The 24,904-nt window shown below is 40.1% G+C and overlaps 1 long non-coding RNA gene across 1 annotated transcript; it reads left to right on the forward strand.

Annotated features, from left to right (window-relative positions):
- Positions 1-13,544: 13,544 nt before the first annotated feature.
- LOC140609101 (uncharacterized) lies at positions 13,545-21,786 on the forward strand. The gene is made up of 4 exons (XR_012011061.1): positions 13,545-13,840; positions 16,876-16,973; positions 20,925-21,138; positions 21,228-21,786. It is a non-coding gene; the product is annotated as an uncharacterized lncRNA (long non-coding RNA).
- Positions 21,787-24,904: the final 3,118 nt, after the last annotated feature.

Here is a 24,904-nt window from a genome sequence, read left to right on the forward strand (position 1 = left end):
GCCCGCTGCCTGCTTCCCCGAGCGAAAGTCGGCGAGCGGGCGGGAGGGGGGAGAGACGGGAGGAGGAGGAGGAGGAGGAGGAGGAGGAAGTAGTCGTGGTGGCAGAGGCACCGCTCCGGCGGCACAAAGAGTGGCTTTGCGATGAAGCGGGACAGGCTTGGTTGCTTTTGCCTTTTGCAGAAGAAAGGGCGAGGACTGGTGGGAGAATGGTCCCATATGCTGTTGGAGATAATGAATAGGAGTCGGCGGACCCCGGCACTTGGCTTTTCTTTTCTTCCGTCCATTTCCATGTTTGAAAATCCTGCTCTTAACGCTGGTTACAAACAGCAATCCGAGCGCCGCGATCCGAACAGATGCCTTGGACTTAAGGAGCGCTTGGCTTCCTTCGAGTTCGTGCCTGTCGAGGTGCTGTTGAGCGTGTTGCTCTGATGCCCTAGAGCTCCCGCGCTGGGCTCGGCGGGCTTCGGACGCGCCGTCCCCCCAGGGGCAGGTTCGCGGGGTCGCTGTCAAACGCAGAACAACAGCAAAACGCAAACACAAACTTTGACGGAACTGAAAAAGTAAAGCCAGATGCGCCGCCGTCCGCTGCGGCCGTCCTTCCCGTGGTCCTTTTTCTCCTCCTCAATCAAGTCAGAAACAGAAGCAAAGGGAGAGCGTCTATTAAATATTTAGAGAGAAAATCTGGAGAACCCGACGACCTCTCTTCGGGAGCGTCTTCGCTGCCCGAGACCCCAGAGGTGCCTCGGACCGGAGCAGAAGCGTCGCTGACGAACAGCCTGGGCTGTTGGGGAGCCCTTAGGGGCCTTCCAAACCCCCGGGACGCCCACGGCGCAGGGGCCGCTCCTGGGAGTGCCAGACCCGGGCCAGTTAGGGACCTCAGGCCGGGCAGCAGCGCGGTGGGCCGCCACCGGCGTGTGGAGCTGGGGACGCCAGTTTCATAAACAACACGGCGAAATCCGAAAGCCAAAGAGCTAACTGCACATTCCCTTCCTAATTCCAAACAGCACCATCCATCGCAGCCTACTTATATTCTTGTTTTATGCGTAGGGTTTCGTGTGTGTGTGTGTTTTTAAAGGATGCTTTAACTAGGTGACTCAGTTTTATCAATTAAGTGCCATTGTATTATTCGTTCTACCTAGGATTTGTTGGCCTATGATTAGACTCTCAGGATACTTTTCTGCAGTTGTTTTCTATCTTTTGTTTATTCATTCATTCGTTAAATACACACTTAGGGAGCACCTCTTAATGCTATAAGCTATATTAGGTAGCAGAATACAGAGATGTATGAGATATGGCCCAGCCTTACAGGAGGATGAAGTGCAGTGGGCCAAAGAAAGGTAGATCAGTTATCCTACCACCCATTTTAAAGCTGAATGAGCACAGAGGAAACAGCCAGTCATTGGAAATGGGTGAGAAGCTTAAATTGCTGAAAAGAGCAGGATGAGGAGTGAGTGTGGCTGAGATATCATGAGTAAGGCAGGAGAAAGTTTTAGTCTATACTAAAAAGTTTGGGTTGAGTCATATACAGACAATAGGGAGATTTTGAGGGTCACTTTCTCCCACTTACAGGGGATGGGGGGGTGGGACTTGGGGGGTGGCTTCAGAATGACTGTGAAAGATGAATCCTGGGGCATGCTGTCACTGGGAAGCTTGACCATTAGTCTAGACATAAAGGTCACTACTTAAGATGGGTGGTACTTGTACCATGTACTAACAGGGCACTGTGAATTTCATCACCAAGCATGTTGGTGTCTCTAAAGAATGTACAGTTGTATCTGTACCTGTTAAGCCAAAATGACATCTTTTATCTCAGATACATATATTATTGTTTTTCAAATATTCGTGGATGTAGTAAATTCATGAAATATATATTTGTTTTAAAGTATTTCTGGATGCCTAGTTTTTTTTATTTTTTTTTCTTCCTAGTATTTTTTTTAATTTTTTATTTATTCATGATAGTCACACATAGAGAGAGAGGCAGAGACACAGGCAGAGGGAGAAGCAGGCTCCATGCACTGGAAGCCCGACGTGGGATTCGATTCTGGGTCTCCAGGATCGCGCCCTGGGCCAAAGGCAGGCGCTAAACCGCTGCGCCACCCAGGGATCCCTAGTATTTTTTTTTTTTTAAGAAAATGCAACAGGTACTAAATGTGTATACAGCATGTATTATATATATGAGTGTGTGTATGTGTATTGACAGTAATTCCTGAAAGATTTTGATATTGAAAAAGAGATGTTCACTGAGGTCTTTTGAGCACTCACAGTCCGTAATTGTTCATTTTACCTTCCAGCATCCTGGCCCACAGTATCCCAAGGACACTTTTTCTCTAGCCTTCTGCCCTGATGCTCCTTCTTCTGCTGAGAATATCCCACACTTAGAAACTTTACCAAGACATCTTCCTTCTACCACCCCTTGCTTGTAAAGGCTTATCTGTCTTGTGTTCCACTCTCTCAAGGTCATTCTTGGTCACTGGCTGGGTGAAAAGCGAATTGATTCTAATGTGTTAGTTACCAAGTATCACATGCATTAAGCATCCACCAACACCACTGCTCCAAACCCTCTTCTCCCCCAACGGATGGGGCACAGGGGAAAAAGGCAGAATGTTCAGTACTGTTCCTCAGAGTATGTGACACTCTTTTGCTTCAAAAGTTGTTCTATTGAAATTCTTGAGCTTATTTTACGTTCCACTGGGCAGTGAAGTTCACTAGGATGGAGGCTCAGCAATGCCAGCAGAGTTAAAAGAGAGAGAAAGAGAAGTTGTTCTTGGGGCCCCTGGGTGGCTCAGTGGGTTAAGCTTTTGCCTTTGGCTCAGGTCATGATCTCAGGGTCTTGGGATTGAGCCCCAAGGTGGGCTCCCTGCTCAGTTGGGAGTCTGCTTCTTCCTCTCCCTCTGTCCCTCCCTCTTATACTGTCTCTCCCTCTCATAAATAAATCAAAAAAAGAAAAAAACATCATCCTTGCCGGATTATGGAACTGGAAGGAACTAAAGACATCATCTAAGAACGAGTTAATTTTCTCCTGTTTACAATGAAAAATACTAGGCTCAGAAATGTTAAGGGACAAACTCCAGGTAAACAGCTTGTTTGGTTTGAATTTCATTAGATGTTTATTTTAGCCCTTTCTATGTTCTTTTGAGTAGTTATCATTCTTTTATTTTTTAAGTCAATTTTCTGTAGTTCTCTCTCAATAGATTGTGTTAAAAAAGACCTAAAAAGAATTTTTTTCTGAGAGTTGTCTTCCAAAGTTAAAAAAAAAACCTAGATTTTCTATTTATTTTATATCAACCCAGTATTTCATTTATTAAACCTATGTGATATAGAGGAAGTTATTAAAATCAAGAACAGTTCAGAGTTGTAACCAATGACAATTAGTGTTATGGAAAGTCTTTTGGGGAGGTGATGCAGGCTGTGGATAACAAAGTGTTAGAAGAGAAATATGAGCAGCATATTTTTACTTTAAAATATATAATTTTCTCAGGATGTGGAAAGGTTTGAGATCCACAGATAAAAATGACCAAATAAGTATGAACTACTATGAACTTTGAAATTAAAATATTTCAATTAAGCAAGAACTATAAACATAACCCAGTTCCTCCTTGATATTGGTTCTTCAAGCTTCAGACTCTGTCAAGTTTTCTTATATCAAAGGTCTTGTTTTATCAGGCTTTTTCCAAATCTTCTGAAGTTTCTCCAGACTGCTTATGTCAGGTTGAATGTGGATAATTACCAGGGCTAGAGATCCAGTTCCAATTACATACAGTTGAGTGCACATGGACACGCAAGCAGTTAGGTGAATGCTCCACATGCAACCTGGCGGACCTTGAACTCTTAGTTGTTTTGTTGCTGGCTTGTGGGTAGCAAGCTTGAATTATCTTTGTTGAATAACAGAGGTTATAACACTGGTTAAGACTATATTTTTGAGCATCTATCATATGTATTTGGCATTGTTTTTCCTAAAGCATGCTATATACATTGCCTCTTGTCACTTAAATTCTACCACTCTTTGAGATAAGGTACTAATTATTATCTTCTTTTAATAGATGAGGAATCTAATACTCAACGTAGTTAAGCAACTTGTCCAAGGTTCTATAGCCAGTAAGTACCAACGTAGGCCTTGTGTCTAATCAAACTCTATGGACTTTCATTGAGTAACAGAATATGAATATGCTACTCCTAAAAATTATAGAAGAAAATGTGGTTTCTGAGATGTGCAGATCATGGTGATTCCTTAGTATTTAACATAGTTTTCTATACCAGGATAACAGGGTAACACTGTTGGGACTCAGATTATAAATATTTTGCTTGACACTTGTGCTCTGTGGAATGGAGTTTGAGAAGTGCTGGGTTACACTTAATATAGTTTGAAACTTTAAGATTGGACTCTCACGTCTGTATCACTTTTGTCTGTCAGGAGTTCATTCTTTTCTTTGAATTCCTAGTAAAGGGAATATTGATTGGTTAGGGAGATGATAATGATAGAGAAAACTCAGACTATGCTATTCCCTCCTATCTGAGAGGCGTCACCTAGGAGTCTATCATACTGCCTTTGCAGAGACACTGGAGGTTAGAGATGCTGCCTAAGCTTTCACCCTAGATCTCTACCTTATTCCTTCTTGAAATTCCAATCCAAGAATTTCTGCATAAGCTAATACTTATCTTCCCAAACATCTGTATTCTTTTGCAACAATTCTAAAACTAAGTGTCTTTTCTTTGTTCCTTTTTTTCCTTCGTTCTTACACAAATCTGTTCTTGACATTGGTGGGATAGTTTTTGGATTCACTTATACACAAAGCCTCAATTTATAAACTCTCTTTGAAAGGTCCATCTTTTAAAAATATATATTGCTTTTCCTAAAACAGCTTATCAAAAGAGACAATTTGATTATCTTGACTATTATCTTACAGGGCACTTTTTAAAAAGATTTTATTTATTTATGCATGAGAGACACACAGGGAGAGAGGCAGAGACACAGGCAGAGAGAGAAGCAGGCTCCCTGCAGGGAGCCTGATGTGGAACTCCATCCTGGGACTCCAGGATCATGTCCTGGGCCAAAAAGGCAGACACTCAACTGTTGAGCCACCCAGACATCCCTATTACAGGGCACTTACAGCTGACTCATAGTAAGATCCTAAACTGACTTATCTTTTGAGAGTCAGCTATAATTTGTTATAATGTATATTTTAAATAGACTCAAAAATTTAATATAGAAGGGAATATTCAGTAGGTCTAAATATGAATCGTGGATTATTTGTACTCACAAACCTCACAAAACTCATTTAAAATAAATAGAAGTATAGAAGGAAAGAGAATTCACATCATTGAATTATCATCAACAAGGTAGGATAATAATTACCCATATTTGTCCTGTAATTCAAAGATTAAACTATAAAAGAACACTTTGCTAAATATATTACTTAAATCTCGGTTTCTCCAAAGCCCATATGCAAAGAGCTATCTCATGACTCTGCTTTAATTAGTCTGTTGTTATACAATTGGAAATAGTGTATACTCTGGGAAAACTTTTGCAAAACATATAAGCATTTGTATTGGATTTAAAATGTAGTCCTTCTGTGAGGCCTTAGGCAAGAAATATAGATGATCCCTTGTAATTAAAACCTTATGTTTCATGAGCTGAAAGAGGCCTCTCTGATTGGCTAAGATGTGGGGAGCAGAGTTTAGAATCATTTGGGTGCAGAAAGAAGTTTTTAAGAGAACAAGTAAAACTTGTGCCTCTGTAAGCAAGCCTTTCTGCTCTCATTTCTGGACAACTTGACATAAGGGAAATGACTTGTACATGTTTTAAAATCATAGTGTAATCAATTTGGTTTTTTTTTTCTTCAATTTGTTTTTTGTTTATTTGTTTGCCTTAACCTGAAATCTTCTGGCCAACGGTAACATGGAAGTCAATCCGTGGTTTCTAAAGAATTAGTACAAATTCTTCTTAAAAGAGCATCTTTGGGACTATGATTAAGACCAAATGGAACATGCAACCAGGCATTTCATTTCAGATCTGACATTTCTTTGGCCGGGGAGTAAAGAAAAGCACCGGGCTATTTGTACTTTATTAGACATCTAAGGCTAAAATGATCCTAGTAGTTGAAAAAAGTAAAAAAGAAAAACACCATTTTTCCCCATGAAAGTTGTCATTATATCATAGTACCTAACTTAATCTTCACAACAATGCTGATTCAGATAGCACGATGATGAGCCTCAATTAAGATGCAGAAATGGAAGCTTAAGACATTGCCTTGCTCAGGGGCACCTGGGTGTCTCAGCTGGTTGAGTGTCCTACTTTGGCTCAGGTCATAATTTCAGTGTCCTGGGATTGAGCCCCCCATCAAGCCCTGCACTCAGCAGGGAGTCTGCTTCTCTCTCTCTCTCTCTCTCTCTCTCTGCCCTCCCCCTGCTCTTGCTCTCTCTGTCTCTCTCAAATGATGTCTTAAATAAAAGACATTGCCTTGCTCATGTAGTCTGTCAGTGGGGAAGCCACAATTCAAATGCAGTTACTACCTGCATTACCACAGCAGCATGCTAAGGGAAACAAGATAAATTCCCTAGCTTTTGTAACCTAATTAAAGAAAGTTCATTAGGGAATACAAAATCCTGCCCAAAAACCTAGCTGTATGACAGTTATTTCAATGTTTTAGTATAAAGGATATCAAATACCATAGGACAATGTCAGATGGCCATTTCTAATACCCACCCATAATAAAAACCAAGATATAATGGTGTGTGTCTTAGGTGAAGGAGACTAAGGAAAAAAAATAGGCTAAAAATACAGCTTTCCTGTGATCCGATTTAATGGGGGACACCTTTAGGGGATGTACTCACCATTCTTACATTTTTCCTACATCAGAAGAAAGGTGTGGACATTAGAGTATTCTTCAGTGCTGGGTAAAAGCACCTCTTTCACCTTAGTGAGTATTCTTGCTTTCCTGAGCCTCAATTTCCTCATTTATAAAATTAGGGTGACAATCTAAATGGGTATTGTGTATCTTGCTGGCTTTAATATTCCGTAATTCTGATCACAACTGAGAGGTATGCATATTTACATTTAAAAGCCAGAATATTAATCAATAGGCAAGTGCATTTGATAAAACTGCCTCAGCATATTGATTTGAGGAATCTCTGCATTATTGATCTGATAGGAGGTTGGAATGCAATCGGGGTCTGTTTAAATCGAGCTTTTCTTTTCAGCTTTCATTTCTCCTCAGCTCTGTCAAGAACAGAAGTAAGAGAAATCTCTGCTATATGGGCTAGTGTACTTCCCCTTGGGGCTTTGCAGTCTGTGGAGTTTATGTGGCATTCTGTTTGCTGCCAGCCCTTCAGATTAACACAGGAATCTGAGCTTAGAAAAAAAAAGAGTAAACTTTGCCATCATTAAAAATTAATAGATATTTGGAAAGCATGCACACAAATCAAGATTAGATCTGATGATTTTGATACAATTTTCCCTTTTACTCCATGATTACCTCTAAATCCATTATTTTCTAAATATGCCATATACATATGGCTATGTAACAAACCACCCCAAATTTAGTGGCACAAAATGATAGCCATTCTATTATCCTCATGATTCATGGACTCAGGAATTTGGACAGGGACAGTGGGGATGAGTTATCTATATACACCATGGAATCGGGAGACTTAGCTGGGAGGACTCCACCAACTAGGGGTGACTCGGGCAGTTGAGGGCTGGAACAGTTAAGGCTGGAGGATCCACTTCCAAAATGCCTGGCCCCTAGGCAGAGGTGGCTGGCTCTGGTGTGACTGTCAGCCAGAGTGATACAAGCCACCTCTCCAGCATGGGAGCCTTAGGGTAGTCAGACTTGGTACATGACAGTTCAGTTGCCAGCAAATGAGGCAGGAGCTACACGTTCTTTCATGACTTAGTTTAGGAAGCCACATAGTGCCATTTCCAACATGTTCTAATGGTCAAAACAGTTACAAGCCTGAATAGATTCAATGCAAGGGACATGGATATCACTTCAAGAGGAACAGCATCAAAGGATTTGTAGCATTTTTAAAACCTGCCACATGAAGAAATCTGAATCTATAAAATAATTTTATTTTATATTCCAGGGCTCAAGATAGCTATAACAATAACAACATTTACTGAGTGCTTACTATGTGCTAGCTAGTTCTCACATTCATTCTTTGAGGGATGTTTTATCTTCACTTCACAGAAGAGGGAAATGAGGCTTAGAGAGAATTAGGAACTAGTCACACCCTAATGAACAGGTGAAGGGAGATTTGAACCATGGCTGTCTGGCTATTGACTATAGAAGCTTAACCATTGAGTTGTATAATTCTTACTTAGCTAACTACAGTAAAGCTTTTTAAGAACAATTAAACACAAATTTTAAAGCTATTGGCCCTCACCAATACTGAAAAAAAAAACTGTTTTGGATAAAATTGCTATTAAACAGATTTTGTGGTTTCAGACTCACAGCAACTGAACAAAATGTCTCACCTCTACATAAACACCTGTATGTTGGCAAAGTAGCTCCTGACAGGACTGGACAAGCTTGAACTGGTAGAGCTGGAACCTTCCCCAAGAAGAATGGAGTGAGTCACGAGGATTGAGGGTTACTGTATTGTGGCTGCCGGGGGAAATCAGGTTTTGACTCTCAGTTGGATATCATTCTAAAGTTCAGAGACGGTTTTGCATCAAGAATTGGGCTGTTATCAAGACATGTTCTGACGCAAAATTGTTTCATCTTTTAGGGCAATTAGAAAGTAGATAGCTTAAGTAGAGAAATAAAAAGCTCCCATTTTTTAAACTCAATTTTCACACATCAGACCAAGTTATCTTGCAGGTTCATGTTCCAAAAAAAAAAAAAAATTTACAAAGAGACACACACCTCTGTGATGAATTAAAAACCTGTGTTCTGCAGGAATTCTTACTAGAATACCGCAGGACGCAGCTAAGATAGTGTTACCCTTGTGACACCAGCCTGGAAGTGCGAAGAGCTTGGGGAGTAGGGGGCAACCCTAGAACTCTATGTGGTTTTAGAACCGCTATGGATACTGAAATTTCAACTCTGTCAGCCCTGTTTCCAGGGAATTGTCATAGACAGGAAACGAGATTGCCTCTGGCCCCTGTTTCCATCTACCTCCAGCTGCTCTTCCTGCTGCAAAGGGCTGTCACGGCTGCTCTGTGCTCACATACTGACCACCAGAGACTCTGCCAGCCTTGTTCCTGCTGCAAAGCTGCCCTCTCACCAGTCTGTTTATAATGGGCTACACGGCTCTGCAGGATCCACTGCTTCACAGAGCTACCATCCCCCTCTCCTGCACTGCCTAAATTTAGAAAGATTTTTCCATCTATAGTAAGAAAGCTCCTTCAACAAATCTTGGCATCCAAAGGTAAACAGGGTCTTTTTACTTTACTCTTTCTGCCATCAGATAATACAGGATGTTTTCCAAAGGTTGAGCTATGTGACTACCTAAGTAATTCAACCAAGAGCTTCCATTCAAAGTATTTCTCACCAATACAGAATCTAAACTGACAATGGTCCCGTAAGCCTCCTGCTCAAACCATAGTGAAGTCTCTTCCCAAAGAACTTCATCAGTTTTGTATTTCCATTTATTACCATGCAATAAATATTTATGGAGTACTTTGCATGTGCCAAGCACTCCACTTGGTGTCCAAGATATAACACCAAACAAGGCAGACATCTAATCCTGTCTTCACAGAGCTTTCATTCTAGCACTGAAAAGGACACAGAACAAATACTTACACCACTCATTATCCATGCATACATGAGTTCATTCCAGTTGGTATAAATTATGTTCAGTCTTTGGTTGGGAGTTATACACAACTCTGGATAGCTTCATCAAAGAAAGAGATGGTCACAGAGGTGCCTAACAGGATACAGGGAGGAGATAATTAAGCAAGAATCAAATTAGCCCTACCTCTTTGGTAGGAGTTCATAGATTTTCCTTCTGTTGTGCTTCATTAATGTGACTTAGTTATCAAAACTCCAAATCTTTCAGTTCAAAAGGGATTGTCTTTCATCCATCTTGAGTGTAGTGTTTGCCTTGGACTAATTGATCAGAGCCAGGAAAGCTGTTCTTCATGTATAGACATGGTCATTGGGGCTCACCTTGGGATAATGGGTTAAGACTCCAGAGAAGAGGTGGGACAGCTTTGCAAAATTATTTATACAACAGAAATAGGAATTACTCCAAGAACATCTGACCTAATTTTGGGAAGTGGGTAGGCTCAAAGAAAATTTCACGATGGCTGAGATATATAAACCCTTCATTAAAGGATGAAGAGGAGTTAACTAAGCCAAAAGGGAAAGTGTGGTAAGGAGAGAGAGTAAAGAGGAATGGTGCAAAAACTCAGAGGTAAGAGGGAGTAAGGCATACTTGAGGACCCATGAGAAGGCTGGATGATAGACAACAGCATATCTAACCTCTGGTGAACCAGTAGCCTTATCTTGGGCCCTCCATCTCTTTCATCAGTCTTTCCAGGAAGCCAGCAGAACTCCTGGTGGCCAGTAAGGCACTCCTGAGTTTCTGGGATTCCAGAGCAGGTTTGTCTCTACTCTTAGTAATAGAGCTTGTTGATATCTCTGATTCATGGTTGCTTTTGCCTTCCAGAAATACTCATCTTCTTTACAGAAGTATATTAGCTTTTCTTTTTGAAATAGAAAGGTTGATTAAAATTCATTTTACCTACTTTCCCTAGATTTTATAGATATGCCATCTGATCTTTGGTATCTATAAAACAGACCTATATAAATTCTAGCTGGATTTTAAACAGTTTTTAAAGGAGCTCTTGAATTTTAAGAGTCTATAAAATTACTGTTCTATTAACCTAAGGCCAGAAATGCTGCTGTTTTGTTCTTTTGGAGAAACAATAACTATTAAGAGTTACATAAGATGATCTGACCCAGATCTGTTAACACCTTAAGAAACTCCAAATAGCTGTTGTATAGCTGTGGTGATTTGAGCTGAGCAAATGGGAGATTTGCAGGGGTTAAAGATAACCACAAATTACTTGCCATTCCTTGAATTACATGATGGAGTCTATTTCCTTTCCCCTTGAATCTGAATTCATCTTGAGATTGGCTTGACCATCACTACAACACAGAAGAAGTGACACTGTACTAGCTGCAAGCTTAAGCCTTCAAAGGCAGGCAGTTTCTGTTTTTGTGATCTTGGAAGCTGGTTGCAATGCTGTCAAGAAGCCCCAGGATTACTGAATGATGAGTGGGAACACAGAAAGGTCTTGGAGCTGAGGCACCATCTTGTGCATTCAAGAGCAGCTCTTGAGTGATCTCAGTTATACCCTGTGAGCAGAAGAACTGCCCAGCTGAGCCCTGTCAACTCATAGAATTGTAAAACATATTACATTTTTGTTGTTTTAAGCCATTTGGCTTTGAAGTGATTTGTTACACAGCAATAGCTACTAAAGAGATTCCATGTGAATTTTTTTTCTATTTCTTAGGAGACAGTGGATTTTGTGTTACTGTTGTTTCTGTTTGTTTGTTTTGGGGTCTTTTTAAAAGCATTTTTATTTTATAATACTTTTTTATTGTTTTACTAACAATCAATAACAAAAAATCATATAGGAAAAAAATAAATCTTCCTTTCGCTCCTTTATCTTAGTCTTCCAGTCTCACTCCCAGAGGCAACCACTTTTGGAAGTTCCTTAGGTATTTAAATATGAGCACAAGCATGTCCTCATGCTCATGCTTTTAACCATTTCTTTTCTTTTAACATGGTTAAAAGATGGTAAGTTACCATACACGTGGTTTCACACCTTCCTCTCATCACTTACCAATGTATTTTGGAAGTAGTTCCATATTCAGTACACATAAAGTTAACCTCATTCTTTTTAATGGCTACATAATATTCTTCTGCATGATGCACCATAATTTATTTAACCAGTTCTCTATTCATGGATGGTTGTTTTTAATTGTGTAGTACAAATAAAGCTGCAAAAAAATACTCTTGATCCATATCATTTTGTACATATGCAAGTACAAGAATATGTTCTTAGAAATGAAATTATTAGACCAAAGGTTACACATATTTTAATTGTTATAGCTCTTTCCAAATTGTTCTCCATATTAGTAGTACCAATTTATATTCTTATCAGCAAAAAGTGAGACTGTGTGTATTCTTACACATTGTCCAACACATCTAGACAAAATTCCTTTATCATTTGTTATAGTTCAGTTGATTCTCTAAGATATTCTAATAACCATAATTTTACCTCCTCCCCTTTGCTATTTTATATTTTATTTCTTTCTCTTATCTAATTGTATTGAAAAGTACTTTTAGAATAGTATTAATTAATACTGGTGTTATTAAGCATAATTGTTCTATTCTTGACCCAATGAGAGTATTTCTACTGTTTTCCCATTAAGGATAATTTCGACCTTTGAGATGAAAGACATTTATCTTATCATGTTAAGGAAATACTATCCATCCATTCCTTTTTTTAAAAACTTTTTTAAATTTTTATTTATTTATGATAGTCACAGAGAGAGAGAGAGAGAGTCAGAGACACAGGCAGAGGGAGAAGCAGGCTCCATGCACCGGGAGCCCGATGTGGGATTCGATCCCAGGTCTCCAGGATTGCCCTGGGCCAAAGGCAGGCGCCAAACCGCTGCGCCACGCAGGGATCCCTATCCATCCATTCCTAATATTGAGACCTGTTAGAAAGGATGTTAAAATTTTATCAAATTTCAAAATCTGTAGAATAATCATATGAGTTTTGTCTCCTTCAATCTATAAATATGGTGAATCATATTAATAAATTCCCTAATACTGAGATACCCTTCCATTTTAGAGTAAGTCTCATACATGTAGTCATGGCATATTAGTCTTTTCATATTTTTCCGCTTCCTATTTGTTAAAATTTTTACTTAGAGCATCACATTTTTTAATTTATAAATAAAAGAGATCTATTGTTTCAAAGGAAACTTGACAAAATATTCATCAGACACAAAGTAGTAACATTAAATCACCAAAGGAGAAATTCTATAGAATAGATAAAAATACTGAGGACTAAATTTTGGAGAATACCTGTGTTTTAGGGTAGGAGGAGGAATGCAAGTAAATGGAACAAACTGCAAAGAGACAAAAGTTAGGTTTTAATGTCCTTGAAGCCAGCAAAGACAATGTGCATGAAGAGTGGGAAAGTACAGAGGAATCGAAAAGATTTAAGTTTCTTGGCGGATAAAGGGAAATGTTCCAGTGAAGAGAGAAAGGCTAAGGCACACAGTGGGGTGGGAGGGTGGAGTGATATGCTTGTGACTGATGGAGTAAAGTTCTCAAGGAAAGGGACTTGGGAAGAAAACTCCAGAAAATCCTGAGGCAGCAGGAAAGACAACCAAAGAAGGTCACATCAGACACCTGGATTCTAGGCAAGTGGAAGTAAAGATCTTACGCAGAGGAGAGAAGCCAATGCTTGTAATAATGACCTATTTGGAGGAATATCAATAACAAATAATAATAATAATAATAATAATAATAATAATAATAATAATAAAATAGGCCAACTAAGTATAAAAATCTGAAATAACAAGTGGCAATTCATCGCAATTGCCCTAGCAACTAGAAGAGAAAAATAACCAATTTTCTGTAGAAGACATTTAATAGAAAAGATACACTTTGGCAGTTTGACATTCAGGGTCCAATGCCTAGTCCATCTATTGCTCATTTGAGTGAATTGCCTTTTCATTCCTTCTTTAGTGAACTAATTCTCCAGCACACAGCGTCTATCACCAGGGGACAAAGAACACATTCCTGAAACAAGGCAGACGGCTCATCTTCGGACCTAGAGGGTCCCTTCTTTCAGGCAATGGGCAGTGTCTGGGTAAGTAAGCAGTTACAAGTCCCAGGTTGGGTAGGAGTAGCCACACAGGAGTCCTTCTTTTGATGACCCTGGAAAGTCTATTTCATGTTCTCTCAAACATGAGACGGGAGCTGAATGTGGAAATCACTAAATGTTCTCAAGTGTCCTGTCTGTAATCCTAAGTAGGAATTGTTCTGATTTTTATTGGCTTATATGCTTAATTTTAGCAATGATATCACCATAAGTTATTAAGCATCATATAAGATGAGATAATTTATAGGGATTATTAACATATGACACTGGACATATTCTGTTCCTGTAGCTCATTAGCTGAGTGACTGTGGACAAGTTTATTTAACAACACTGAACCTCAGTTTCTCATCTGTAAAATGGCGCTTATAAAAATCACTTCCCTGATTATCTCACTGGGCGATTGTGTAAGGATCAAATGAGATAATGAATATACAGAACACAATGAAAACACTCTCCAAATGAAAGGTATATTGCATAAGTCACCTGTGAAAAATAGTTTTACTTACTGTAAAAACTCACCCCAATCGTGGGATGAACTGGTGGGTGAATGTCACTTTTCTTCCTTTTCCAAAGCACAAATGAAAAAAAAAAAAAAAAAAGGATTTTCTTTCCTCTATACTTTTGGGAGGTGTTTGAAAGACTCTGAGTGGAATGGATTGATGATTGATATGGATCAAAACCCTCTTTTCCAGTCACTCTCCTAGAATACCAGCTGGTCATCCATTTTAGAATATAAGCACAGTTGGGATGGGGGCAGAATCATTGGCTACATGAGAAGATTATGCCTAGAATTAGGATTAAGAGGATAACCACTGACAGGAAAAAAACACAACAACAACAAAATTTGGCGTGAGAGAGAAACATAGTACATTTTCAAACAAATAACTATTAAAAGCCTGCTGATGGCAGGATGTTCACTTTAAAGGCATAAACTCAGAAACAAGATTGAGTGGATTTGAATCCCAGCTCTGCCACTTACCAGCTGTGGGACATTTGGGCAAGTTGTCTAGCTTCCTTACTTTCTTTCCCTGTACAGTGAGGAATGTAACGGTACTTAGAAATCTATAAAGCACTTGGAACAGGGCCTGGTACATAAAGATTTATTAAATAAGTTATCTGGCAGATGATATTTACTATGTCAGACTCCAGCATTGGACCTCTGTTTGTTTGCTAGTTCGAGAAGGCACATGTCATTTATTCCCCACAGAATGCAAAATTTAAAGAGCTTATGAGTTTAGAGACCTAAATGTAAATATTTTTAGAGACATCCCCTACATTTGGTGTGAAACCCAGACACAAACACATTACAGATACTTTCTTTAGACAGCATCAAACCAGGTTTGAGATCTGTGATCTCAAATCTGCTCTCAGACTGGGCAATGCATTTAACCTCTTCACGCCTCAGCTGCTCTCTCTGTAGTAATGCAATAAAAAGTGCTTGCTTCACAAGGGTGTCATGAAGATGAAAATGAGATATCATTTGTACAACTCTTAATACTTGCCAGGAGAGACGCCACCTAAACACAGAGATTGTAATTATTAACGTCATCTCATATCCTAATGGAGACTGGTTTGAATGCCATTATCCTATTAAATAGCTAAAGCCAACCTTAGAAATGACAATGCTGGTGGGGGTGGGAGGTGGTTAGTTAGGAACATAGCACCAGACAGCTTCCTGCATGAAAGCTGTTGAGAAGGGCGCCACCACACTTTGCTGCATTAAAACTCGCTAGTAGCACCACCTGGATTCCTTTGGGGCCGACTCTAAGAAGAAAGCTTAAGCATTTTATGAATATGGCTCTCTTGGGGTTGCCCTCTTGATTCCTGAATGTTACCAAGTCCACAGGAATCTGGAGCTGGGAGATTGGGAGCATGAGTTTCCTACCTGAAATTCATTAGCCACATGGGCTCACAAAGCTTTTTAGAGTGGCTTAAAATTTTGTGGAACCAATAATGTTAATCTCCTGCCTGTTCCAGGTTTACATGAGTTAGACAGTAGGTGACAAATGCCCAGTGAGTAAATTAATAGACTGAGAGAGGTGGAAAATCTTCCTGTGAAATTCTACTATTTCAGGTGGGCGAAATATTCTAAAATGGAAGACATAAAATTGGTGATAAGCAAGGTGATTTTATTTATTTATTCATGAGAGACACACAGAGGCAGAGACATAGGCAGAGGGAGAAGCAGCCTCCCCTGCAGGGAGCCTGATGCAGGACTCGATCCCAGGACCCCAGGATCACGACTTGAGCCGAAGGCAGATGCTCAACCACTCCACCATCCAGGTGCCCCAAGCAAGGTGGTTTTAGATGGGAACACAGATGCATGTGATATATATACACATACACACAGATGTATATATATGCAAAGTATACATACACCTATGTATGAGTATATGTATGTATGTGTTTGTAGAAAGTTAAATATTAGGACATTAGGACATGAAACCTGTGCATTCATATATATTATCGCTGAGGACAAAGGTAGGTCGGTATCTGAAAAAGATAGTTGGTAGTTAGGAAAAAACGTATTTGACTTAAAAAAAAAAAAAGATCAGACAGTTAATGGTAATAGAAAATAATAATGCAGTTTTTATAGCAAAAATCTTGACTACAGTTAAGGAAACACCATCTTAGGAGAAAGATAAGAGAGCCTCTGTTCCCTGGTTTCAAATTTCTGAGTACGGGATTTAGATCCCAGGGCAGAATTTAGAGAACAGTGATTTCTTTACATCTGAATTGATCGCCCCTGTTTGTAAAGCCCCTTTTCATGCTTTTGCTTATTTTCAGGTCAGGCATAATTATTTTTGTTTAATAGATCAGGAAATAGACTAAGTGTCCTTGAAAAGTTGTGCAATAGCAGACTGGCAAGTGAATAAAAATCTGCATATGTTGTAATACTGTTTAGGGAAAGGAATCATATGCTAAGTAATTTTTACAGAGTGGAAAACTGTTTACTAAAACTAGCGGTCATTCATTTAACTCCTTGGAAACCTGCATTGCTGATGGTGGTTCTGTTCTTGCAGAGCCTTTTATCTACTGTGCGCTGAGCACAGCACTGGGAGCTGAGATCGCAGTAGGAATCTCCTGGTCTGTTATTTCAGGCGCTTAAATCTGGACACAGGTAACACACTGCCAGCCCCGTTAGGCCCCCAGTCATGTTTTACTTGAATATTGAATACTAGGGTGTTAACTTTTTTTTTTTTTTAATGGATTGTCAGCATTTAAGAACCTGGAGATTTCACATAAAAAAAAATCTGGTGGCTGGCTTAGCTTAAAACTATATGAAGATCTGGTAAAACCACGCCTCGGGTTCCTGCTTAGGTGGCCTTTGGTGAGTGCTGTGTGCTGTCTAGACTGACACCATCCTTTTTTGGAACTCACATCTCTTTCACACATTCACCTTGGAGAGCCCAGGTGTGCAAAGTGACCACTCAAGTCAGCAACTGTTACAAATCAGATGATGTTAGGGAGTGATAAAACGACCAAGATGGACATTAGCCTAAAGTGTAAAAGACACAAGTTGTTAGAAATCAACTGTATTCTCATAGAATCTAAGGTGAAATATTAAAATAAAGAATGCATCACGTTGCCTGCAAAATATTCTTATTGCTTTGGCTGTTTACAAAATTTTTCCACATAATTTGCTATTTCCACCATGACTTTGAGGAAAAGATGAGGCAGGAATTATTTATATTTTATTGATTAGAAAAATTGCATGTCTAGGGATCCCTGGGTGGCGCAGCGGTTTGGCGCCTGCCTTTGGCCCAGGGCGTGATCCTGGAGACCCAGGATCGAATCCCACGTCAGGCTCCCGGTGCACGGAGCCTGCTTCTCCCTCTGCCTATGTCTCTGCCTCTCTCTCTCTCTCCCTGTGTGACTATCATAAATAAATAAAAGTTTAAAAAAAAAAGAAAAAAAAAGAAAAATTGCATGTCTAAAATTGAAAGAAGTATCCTAGAAGCAAAGCCTGAGACAGGCATTCGAATGTAGGCGATTTCTTGAGCAAGGGCTCTTCAGGGAAGGGAAGGAGTGAAGCAGTAGAGGTAAGGTGAGTGGCTTGGCCTGGCCCCAGGTCGGAGGGTGCTCTGGAGCAGTAACCACACCACACAGCTGCCCTCTCAGGGCTCCAGGCACCAGCCTTTGGGACATTTATCAATCAGCCATTAACTGTGGCTTCCCCCCCACCAACTTCCTGGGTGAGACTGGCTAGTCCAGGACAATTTTCCCAGAGGTGGGGGCCTATGTAAGTCTTCCACAACCGACACTCAGGGCGGCTGCTGGGGGAGAGTCAGCAGTCCACTAAAGGGGGTGTCTGATGGGGCATCACAGCAGCACCTTTGAAAATACTGAGCATGCAGCTATTCACAGTGAGATTCAACTGCTAGCACTCTGCTCAGGCAGCGTTAACAGACAGATAGACACACATACAGGCCATATGCAATGTGTTTTGGGAGTTGGCAATTTCAAAATGTGCACCAGGGTTCCTTCTAAGACAAGAAAGCTCTCAGTTGACATTTTGAGAAATTGGGAAGAAATAGATGGTTTCACCTTTATAAAATTCAGTTTCACAGCATATTCTGTGCAAACTATGGAAATTGAAAATTAAAGTCTAAGATTTTATAAACTGATAGATAATATCATGTATATCTATATAATACACCTAATATCATATATACACATATATAGAATATATATATGTATGGATATATAGGATGTGTATGGATTTAAATATAGACATACGATGAGATTGTCAATGTTTGTCTGGGAAAAATATCTTGCCACAGAAAAATGAAAAAGCTTTGTGTTCAAAGGATTTAGAAAATAAATTCTCCTTTGACAGAGCCTAGCCCCTTGGGATTTGTCATAAGAAGGAAGAAAGAATTGCCAAGAAATACCAAGTTGTCCTTCTGGCATATTCCTACTTTGTTCTGAAACAATTTGAGCTCAGAAGCACATTTCATCAGTATAGAAGTTATAGGTTTTGCTAAGTGTGACTGGAAGAGAAAAAATGAGATGTGGGGTTATATTTTTAACCTTAAAACAAATTTTAGATAGCATTCAATAGAACTTTTATTGAAGGATGCTAATTATAGCCTTCACAATTGATGGGCCATTATCAATATTAGCAGTTGTGGCAAACCAGGGAGAAAATAAACAGGCAAAAGTCTAAGGTAAAATACAGTTTATTTCTTCCCAGATTTTTTTCCATAACACCTTCAAGATGCCATCCCAAAGCTATTATCATAACTGAATATTTTACATAATGGAAAGCACAGGCACCTCAGATCTTCTTTTGCATGACAAATGCTTAATTAGAAAAATAATAGGATGGAAATGAAATTGGTATTTACTATGACTGGAACAGAGAAGTGTCCTGGAGAAGAAAATTCAGTTTTAATTCACCAAAGGCAAAAAATAAATAAATAAATAAATAAATAAAAAAGCACGCAAGAAAGAAAGGAATCATACATGATAAAGAATGGAAACAAATCAGAGACTAGTGTATTGCTTGTGCCTATAACTGGGATGGAACCTCTCTCTCTCTCTCTCTTTCACACACACACACACACACACACACACAGAATGTGATATTAAAGTTACATTGAAGAAATCCTTTTTAATTGCTTGTGAAGAGTCAGGCCCTCTAAATGTTGCATTTCCAGCAGATTAGATAAAGTGTACACCGAATTAGTGTATCTTCCAATTCTGCACCGCATTAACAACCTAATTATAACTGTGAAATAATTCAGTGTGGAACCATATGCTAAAATATGGTAATTGCTCTTGTATGGTTTCTGAAGAGCTAGTTGTATTTTTCTGTGTCTCTTTGAGTTGCTGTGTGGCTTATTTGTTGCCTTTGGCCAGTGAGTCAGAGGCCACAGGCTCTTCCTTGCCATGGTATATGAGAGCTACATTAACGACCCCACCACCCTTGCGTTTATTTGCAGCTGCTCATTTCTTTAACAGGAATGCATTTTGTCATGCAAAAGCGGGCAGGGTTCCACACAAGCTGGACCCCTGAATCCTTTACCCATCTCAGCTCTGCTTTTCCAAAGCAATCTATGATGTGCACAGGGTGTGCGTAATTTGTCAGAATTCTCTTTTGGGAACTTGTACAAAAAGTAGAAAGCCTTGCGTTATTTGCTAAAATGCCAAGCTATAGAATATTATATGCATTGGAGCTGATGTCATTAAGGTTACTCCACAGTTGTTTGTTCGATTTTGTGATTTCTTGTCTTTTCTTTTTTTTTAAATTAAGGCTTTACCTTTTTGAGAAGTTTTCGGTTTATAACAAAACTAAGGGGAAAGTTCAGATATTTTCTATATACCTCCTGCCCTGCACATGTGTAGTTCCCCCTATTAACATTATTCCTCTGAGTGGTACATTTTTAAACAAGGGTGAGCCTGCCCTGATACATCAAAGCACCCACATTCCAGTGTACATTCCAGTTCACTCTGGGGGTTGGACAAATACACAGTGACATATATCCATCACTACAGTATCATATAGCATATTTTCACTACCCTAAAAATCCTCTGCATGCTGCCTATTCTCCCCTTCACCTTGCCTGGCAACCACTGATCTTTTTACTGTCTCCATAGTTTTGCCTTTTCCAGAATGTCATATAGTTAGAATCATACACTATGTAGACTTCTTGGGTTGAATTCTTTTTTTAAAAAATATTTTATTTATTCATGAGAGAGAGGAGAGACACAGGAAGAGGGAGAAGCAAGCTCCCTGTGGGGAGCCTGATGTGGGACTTGATCCCGGACCCAGATCATAATCTGAGTCTAAGGCAGATGCTCAACCGCTGAGCCAACCAGGCACTCCTCAGGTTGCATTCTTTTACCTAGTAATATGGATTTAAAGTTCCACCCTATTTTTTCATGGCTTGATAGCTCATTTCTTTTTAGCATTGAAGAATATTCCATCTGGATGTGCCACAGTTTATTTCTCTGTTCACCTACTGAAAGACATTTTGGTTGCTTCCAAGCTTTGAGACTTATGAGTAAAGCTGTTATAAATAACCATGTGCAGGTTATGTTTACTTCTTAAATTTTTTACTTCTAGATCAAAGACAAATTATGACAACCAGATGAGACAGGCTATTCAAATTATGAGCTAGGAATTTTGTTGCCTTCAAAATGCTATACAGTGGATCTTCAACTGATGGGAATATTTCAGTTGTTTCTTTGTGTGTGTGCCCAGTTTCACCTGTCACCATCCCACCAGGCTTTGGCTCAATTTTTTATTGGGAAAAGTATGAAGAAGGGGCCCTGTCTATGTAAGTAATCTAATTGCCTGTCTATGTAAGTAACTATGAAATTGCACAGAATAAACCTCTTGAGTTCTACTTCTCCCTCTTCTCCTAAGGTATATACTGTTTGACATTTGTCACTTAGAGTTCTTAGAAGAAGAACCAAGACAGAGGAGATGATTCTACATATGAATCAACATACACAACAATGCACTATGACAACCAGATGACTCATATCTCATGCTTGGTCAGAACATCTGTCCAGTTTTCTGTCCTACCTTTGAATGAGGGCAGCAACAAGATTGCAATGAGCTGGACCGTGGGTTTTATTAAAAGGTTGGGAAATCAGAAACTATTTCAATTCTTTCATTCATTGTTCCATTCAATATTTGTTTGCTAAGTATTACTGCTGTATAAGGCTCTGGGAGTTGAAAACAACATGAGATGCAGTGTAGAATGTGGGAGGGTAAGGTAACCCCAGACAGATTTGAAGATGTAACATCCAAAGGAACCCTGGAGGCTGAGCTGGAGGTGCAGTGTGGGAAGGAGAAGGTGTCCACGGGGTGGAGCTTCATGAGAAAAGTACTGAAAGATCCCTTCCTTTGGGTTCCTATTGCTGATGCCCAAATTCAGGCCAACATCACTTCTTACCAGGACTACTGACTGACTACCATCTCCCTACCCCTAATTCTATGCCTGCAAAACCATCCTCCTCACTATTGCCAGAATGGCTTTTCCAAGACACAAATCAAGCAGCTCTCCTTTGCTTGGAGGCCTGTGGCCATGCGCATCAGCAAGGTCTCCACAAACTGATCATGCTTGCATCTCTCCATGCTTCACCCCACATTCATGTTCTGGCAAAAGTAGCTACTTGTATGCCCATCACACAGGACCACTTGAGATTCCTCCTTTTCTTAGCTTGCATTCAAGATTCGGGACTTAGCTGTCACACAGCTCTGGGTGTGACTGTGGGCTCTGCTGCTTCCAAGCTCTGTGACTGAGAAATTTTGACTTGTGAGCCTCAGTTTATAGAGTGGGGATGGTAATAGAATCTGTTTTACAGCAGCTGTGGGAATTAAATAATGATTGTACAGCACATGTCAAGTTCCTAGTCTGTAGTAAGTATTCGACATTTTTACCTATTCCTACTATATGTATATATATTTTTTTAATTTAACTTAGGCATAACCTCTTCAGGAACTTTTTCCCTGTTCTGCTTCCAATTTTATAGGCTTCTCTTCAGTGGTCCTCATTACCCTGGGTATAGCTCCTATTGTAGTGGACTCTAACCACTGCCCTGCACCTAAATTACTCTTTCAGACTGCGTACCTCATGGGGGCAGGGACTGTGTCATTCTTGGCCCCAGTGTCCGGCATTATGCTGAGCACTAAGCAGTACTCTGTTTGTGTTTGCATCAAGTGGATACAGCCTTGAGAAGACAGCTGGCACAGGAAGGCACAGGCATGTGCTTTGCCTTGCAGAGGCATGTTCCTATAGCCACAGCCAGAAACCCAGGCCACCCAGGAGATGGAGTCAGAGAGGATCAAGCACCCCAGTAAGTGACTAGGAGATAAGATGGCACAATCCGTCAAGAGTCTAGACAAGATCAGAGCCCCGCGGTAGGACAAAGCTTCCTGAGGCACATCTCCTTCTGCTCCTTCCGGGGAGACAGGCCTTGCAGGTTCATCCTCACTAAAGTTGGGAGCTGGGGCAGGAAGGAGGGCAATTTCTCACAACAGACGCTGAAAAAAAGAAATCCCAGAAAATCAGTAATGCCTTCTCTGCCCAATTAACATTTTCCTTTTATAATGAAAAATATTGTGGAAAGAAAGGATGTTTTCATTTTGGAAAGTTCCATGTTGGTGACCCACAGAGAAAGAGTCATTTCGGTTATGTGTCCTACATTCTGGCTTTGCGGTTCCAAATTTTGACTTGAAGAAAGAAAAAGATTCTGAGATGTCATGAACCATTGCAGGTGTTCTGGCTTAGCTGTAACCTCACAGAATAGGGCAGCGGGTTGAGAAAAGGAATGTGACCTCAGCAGAGATGAGCCTCCCTCCTGCTTAGGGGTCACAAAATTGATGTGCATCTTTTATGGACAGGCCTGGCTTGGGCATCTTTTTCCAAACGACCCACAAAAAACAAACAGAAAGTCAGACAGACAGAAAGGCAGGAAGTTCTGAGAGCTGCTTCACGGTTATTGTTACTAAGGAAACCAATTCTTTAGTATTCATGTGTTCAGCAGCCGGCCACTCTGAATCTCTGAGGCTGAGGCAGGATCACAGAATGGCATAAGGGGAGAAGAAGGAGGAAAACAGCCACACAGATAAATATGGAAGCTGTGTAAGAATATGTGGGTAATTTAGCATCACCTGTGGTTTCTGGTGGCTTTAAAAATGAGATGATTGCCAACATCAAATGATTTAAAGAGTGATCAGGAGCACATCTTCCTGCTGCATTTATATAATCATATTCACATACTATCCACATAGTGGGAAGAAAAGCCTCTCAGGAGGGGACAAAGATTCTTGAGATCTGGTTCCATTTTTGAGAAAATCATCATTGTGTGAAAAGGGCCTCTGAAATTTATCTCTATCTGTTATTCCTATTCTAAAGTGCTTTTCCCTAAGTATCCAAAGATGGAGGTGGCAAAGGTATTGCTAATGACCTCAAATTTTCTCTAGCAGAATATGGGAGCATTTACCATAGTTGCTGAGCATCGCTCCCCAAATATAAGGAAAGTCAATACCACAGAAGTCACAGTCCCAAAAAGCCACCCATAATCCTACTGACTGGCTTATGGGTGGCAAAGGCTTTAAGAATATGAAAAAGTAGCCAGGGAACATGGAACCCTGTATTGTTGACCAGACTGAGGTAGAAGACACCAGGGAGAGAGAGTACACTCCCTATCTCCACTCACCTGCAATCATCAACATGATGCTTAGTGAGTTTTGCAGTTGAGATTGTGGCCAACTAGCAGTTCTCCTAATGAGAATCCAGGCAAAAGGAGAGCCGAGAACTCTTTCTCTCATAGAGAAATAATATCAACGGAAATATTTCTTAAGTGAAAAACAGTGTCATGCCCCTTCATCTCTCATCCGTGTGGCCTGGGGAAAGCACGGGGTTGGGGGGTGAATTCTAGGAACTTTTTTTGGTTTAGAAATAAAAAGTATACACTGAACTAGATCATTATTAACATCTCAGTACAAGGTCGTGTCTTTGGCATCCCGTCCCATATCCAATAAGCCTTAATTGAGCACCATCTGCATTCAAAGCCCTCTGCTGGATGTGGTCCAAAATGTGAAAATGAGTATGACATGGCCTCAGGATTCAAAGAATGCACAATCTAATTGATGGAGAAAAGTGAAAAATGTAAGTCTGAGAAGATGACATCTTTCCTTAACATTCTTAAAAATTCATCATATGACCTGAATTTCCTTGGCCCCTGTCTGACTCTCCTTCATCTCTGTGGCACCAGCCCACTACTCTCCTGACACTGGCATCTGCAACTTTCCAGTTTCTTTCTGCTCTCAATGTTCAGATCTCCATTCAAAGGTCACTTCCTCTGGGAAGCCTCTCCTGATTCCCCAGCTCAGCCCCCTGTTGTATCATCTGATTGTACCTCTTCATTAGACTCTACATTTCATAGAAGCGAAGGCCGAGGCAGCTTTTGCTCATCACTGAGTCCTCATGCCCATCACAGAGCCTGGTCCAGAGTTGGCTTCTGGTAAATATTTCTTAAACAAATGAGTAGATGTTCATAATGAAATCAGTTAGAAGGTAAGAGAAACAA

The sequence above is a fragment of the Canis lupus genome, chromosome 18 (assembly GCF_048164855.1).
Source record: "Canis lupus baileyi chromosome 18, mCanLup2.hap1, whole genome shotgun sequence".
NCBI classification, from domain to species: Eukaryota; Metazoa; Chordata; class Mammalia; order Carnivora; family Canidae; genus Canis; species Canis lupus.